Here is a 4,885-nt window from a genome sequence, read left to right as displayed (position 1 = left end):
CTAGGTCTGGTTCATGTAGTTTTTAATCTAGTCGGGGTATGATCTCTCTTATAGTGAACCCGATTAGACCTAGATCTGGATCCGATGCTATACCCGAAAATCGGGCCCAAGTCTGGTTCTACCTGGGTTCGAACCAAACCTGACCCATTGACACTCGAAGTCATAACCAATATATGTTGTCAGTATCGGTATCCGCCCTGATTCGTTGGGCCACCGATTCAGCTGTGTCGACCGAATACCGATACTCAAGTGAATCGTTTTGTATCGGTCAGAAAACAATAAAACAATATTATCTGTCAATGATAATGTGACATGTGTTAAAATCATTAAAATAAAAATAATAAAATAGCTTTTAGTATTTTTTGACTGAACATTGGTCATAACCCAAGAGATCAATGTTGCAAGTTGTTGTTGTTTTTTTGTTTGGTCGAAATCATGGCACCTACAAGCGACGACAACTTACATTGTGCTTGATTTTTCCAACTTACATGACACTTGAAAATTTTCCTGGATTTTGAAATTTCTTGTGCCATATGAGCACCAAAGCCATCCCTTAAAATTTTCCTGTCACCAGTGGGAAATTGAAGAAATCCAGGGAATTCTTGATCCTTGGTTTTTGGGAAAAATTGCATCTATGATGATGGAGTCTAGAGAGGATGAAACCTGAAAATGAATCTGCAGAGTGAAATGGGCCCAACCCAAATTGTCTACCTCTTATCAACACAGCTGCAGCCTGCAGGCCGACTGAGACGTGTTAGACCCACTTTGACCACATCAACCACCCACTTGCCCAATCCGAGATCCATCTTCCACATCACATCTCAGCCGTCCATTCGAGAAATCAATAGTCCAGCTCCAACCTTGAGGTAATAAAAGGTTGACTTTACCTAGTGTGAGCTTTTGGCTTTGACCAAATTTTATATGTGTATTTCGGTAATTTGAGTTATGTTTCAAAAGAGAAGAATGTGTCAAACTGTTCAATGAAGAAAGGATGGTCAGAGTCCATTGCCTACTAAAACTCTAGTAGAAAAAGGGAACACGGTTTCCACATTGTTGATGTGGACTTCACAGTTCCCCCCTTATCTCCATGTTGTGGCCCAGTCAACCTATTGAGTGATCGGTCAAAGTTGAGCTAAGTGGGCGTCCAGCCGTTTTGCTTGTAGCTGAGCCGGCTACTAATGGGTTGGAGGGAGCTGCATCCAAATATTCTAGTTCCGAATTGGGTGCAATCACATAGCACAAAATTTGTGCATTAAGCACCCGTTTACCCTCCATCAAGCTTTGGGCCCCACAACTGACAGGCCCTGTCACTAAGATGGAGGGTGATGAGGTGCTTAATGTACAAATATTTGTGCCCCATCTTTTCAACAAGTATTCAACCCAACATGGTTGCGAATTTTTTGATATTATGCCCACCCTTTCTCACATTAATACTGGAGTGTTGTGCGATCGTAGAATGCCATTGCGGTTGAAGGAAAAGTTTTATAGGACGACTATTAGGCCTGCTTTACTATATGATACGGAATGTTGAGCTGCCAAGAGACATCATATTCAAAAAATGAGTGTAGTTGAGATGGATGTGTGGAAATACAATAAAAGATAAGATTCAGAACGAGGAGATACGTAAGAAAGTAGGCGTTGCACCTATTGAAAATAAGATGAAAGAGAATCGTTTACGATGGTTTGAACATATTCGGTGAAGGCCTAATGATGCTCCAGTTAGAAAGATGGAGAAATGGGAAAATATATTAGTTAAAAGAGGTGGGGATAGGCTTAGGAAGACATGGATGGAGATGATAGAAAATGATATGAATGCTTTGAACCTCACCAAGGACATGATTGGAAGAGAAGGATTCATGTGGAAGACCCATAATGATTTTTTTTTTGGTTCATATCGCCGACCCATGAAGGCGTAGTTGTAGTTGTTAATTTCGATGATATTTGGATTTGGTTTGAGCTATTATTTTTATTTGGCTTCATGCACGTATTTTATATGTAAAGTTGAAGTAAAACTAAATATATCTGAACACGTTTTCAAGATAAGAACGCCTAGATTTTTTCCCAACTAAAGGAACATGTGAGCAACCCTTTAAATTGTACATGTCAAGTATAAGATTTTATTTTGCTTGACCTGACATGATATCCGCTTTTAACAAATCGATCTTGTATGGTATTTATTTCGTTCCCGGGTAATGTTTGCTGCCCTCGTTGGTAAGGAACTCTCTAATGAAAAAATATAAATTTTTATTTTTATTTTTACTGATCTGACGTTTAATATGTGGTCTACATATTAAATTTAGTAGAAAATGGTCTTTGGATCTTGTCTTTTTTATGCATGTGTTGAAAAAAATCAATGGCCACCAAATATTTAAACCTAAAAATATATATTTTTAGGTCAAAAAACTATGATCCAAGGGTCGACAACCTTCCTTATGAGTTCTAAGGGATTCCTTACCCATGAGGGTAGTGCTACCCATCCACTCTAGCTTGGACTTATAATGGATTTCAGTTCCGGCCTTGATTGCACGTCCAACGAAAATGAAAATTTATATATATATATATATATATATATATATATATATATATATATATATATATATATATATATATATATATATATATATTATTTATTTATTTATTTATTTTTCTTCTTAGGAGAAATGGGTTGGATTCGACTGAGGATAAAAGATGTGCAAACGGCTATGAATCTGGATTCAGCAAGACATGACTGCATATAATTTGTATCCAAATAAAGATTTGGATGCGAACTATCCATAACCAACAGCAAGAATGAATTCTGTTTCTACTCGGATCTAGACTCAGATCCATTAAATCTCCCACGGCTGAGCTGAAGCCAAACCCCTTCCACCAGAGAGCAGCCCTCCTCCCTAACCAGCTGCCGCCGACAAAGACGCGGTCTTCCCTCTCTCCTCCTCCCCTCCTCCCCCCCGTTTCCACGAAGCCTCTCTCTCTCTCTCTCTCTCTATAAGTAGCTCACTCACACGCTCTCCCCAAGCAAACAAAACAGCCAAGAAAGAAGAAGAAGGCAAGAACGACTCCCCAACCCAACAAAGGCAGGCAAACAACAGCAGCAGAAATGGCCATGGACGAGCCACCAACGAAGCCCGTCAAGGTGCGCGAGGTGTGGGCGCACAACCTCGAGTACGAGTTCGAGCTCATCCGCGAGGTGGTGGACCGCTTTCCCTTCGTGGCCATGGACACCGAGTTCCCCGGCGTCGTCCTCCGGCCCTCCGGCAGCACCACCTACCACCATCGCTCCGACCACCTCTACTCCACTCTGAAAGCCAACGTGGACGCCCTTAACCTGATCCAGGTGGGCCTCACCCTCTCCGACGAGCGCGGCTTCCTTCCCGACCTCGGCGACCCCTCCGCCTCCTTCATCTGGCAGTTCAACTTCCGCGACTTCGATCCCTCCCGCGACATCTATGCCCCGGACTCCCTCGCCGTCCTCGAGAGCAGCGGCATCGACTTCGCCCGCAACCGCTCCGACGGCGTCGACTCCGGCCGCTTCGCCGAGCTCCTCATGTCCTCCGGCCTCGTCTGCAACGAGTCCGTCTGCTGGGTCACATTCCACAGCGCATATGACTTCGGCTACCTACTGAAGATACTCACCTCCCAGGCACTCCCGCCCACCCTCCGCGACTTCCTCCGCCTCATGGGCCTCTACTTCTGCAACGTCTACGACCTCAAGCACCTCATGCGCTACACCCCCACCCTCTACGGCGGCCTCAACCGGCTCGCCGAGTCGCTCCGGATCGAGCGGCGCGTCGGGAAGTGCCACCAGGCCGGCTCCGACAGCCTGCTCACCTGGGAGGCCTTCCTCCGGATGAAGGACGACATCTTCCTCGGGGCTACCGAGAAGTATGCTGGCGTGCTCTATGGACTAGAGGTTGTCTGCTATTGATAAATAAGGGGGGAAAAAAAGAAAAGGGGAAATTTACACTTCCTTCCTTTTATGCATTCTTCTTCTTGTGTACCTCTCTTTGTTGTGATTTTCTTGTTGTTCGCTTAATCGATCGATCGAGTGAGCAAATTGTATAGAGAAATTCTTTTTAGATAGATTGTGTTCATTTTTTCAATTTGAATCCTTTTATAATGGATCGAATTTCAGTATCTTGATCCTTCTACTGCGTGAATTGTGCTTGTGGTTGGTGTTATTGGGGAACATGGTTGCTGAAGGGGGGGCGGGGCGGGAATGGATATGCATGTCATGCCATGATAATTTCTCAGTGTCTCATGGATTAGAAATCGTTTGAATTATTTGAGTACCTCTGAACCACATTGCATTTGCCCAATCTATTGTCGAATCCCATGATTGCAATTGAGAATTCCAGGGAATTATTCGAGTTCTTAGCGTTTGATTTGTTGTTCAAGTAAAGTTAGAGATCAATTTTGAAGGATTCCTAAACACCAACATATAGACATGAAAATCTTGTAGATCTCAGACTCATCAGAAGCTGCTGGAGGTACCTCAATGTCAAAGCCATGGCATAAAGAAGGACCATTACCATTTTCTCTCTACTGATAGCATTCATCTGTAAAATTCGCATGCTTGTTTGGCTTTCATGAGTACCCGTCAATTACTTAAGCATATGGTAAACTTAGACGCTATAATCCTGTCTAATGGTAAAGACAAAATGATAGACTGAACAGCTTTTTTCAAAGTACTCAAGTCATTGCATGTGAGGTTTAACTTCATTGTCATGATGCTGTTAGTGGATGAAGGACACTCACAGGCTCCCAAAATCTTCCTTTTATTTGATTGATTTCCCTGTACAGGTTAACGATGCGACAATGCAAGTGTGTGTGTGATTGGATTTTGCATTTTTGCTTAAAACTCGTACAGAAAAAAAAATGGATGGCA

General features: G+C 43.0%; 1 pseudogene across 1 annotated transcript; it reads left to right on the top strand.

Moving 5' to 3' along the window:
* The first annotated feature begins 3,019 nt into the window (after window positions 1-3,019).
* On the top strand, window positions 3,020-4,134 carry LOC149817037 (putative CCR4-associated factor 1 homolog 11 pseudogene; annotated as a pseudogene). Its single transcript, XR_016427658.1, has one exon. The product of XR_016427658.1 is annotated as a putative CCR4-associated factor 1 homolog 11 pseudogene (transcript).
* Window positions 4,135-4,885: the final 751 nt, after the last annotated feature.

The sequence above is a fragment of the Nuphar pumila genome, chromosome 14, assembly GCF_984573655.1.
Source record: "Nuphar pumila chromosome 14, dmNupPumi1.hap1.1, whole genome shotgun sequence".
NCBI classification, from domain to species: domain Eukaryota; kingdom Viridiplantae; phylum Streptophyta; class Magnoliopsida; order Nymphaeales; family Nymphaeaceae; genus Nuphar; species Nuphar pumila.
The sequence above is the reverse complement of the archived record's forward strand: the minus strand, read 5'-3'. Positions and strand labels throughout refer to the sequence as shown.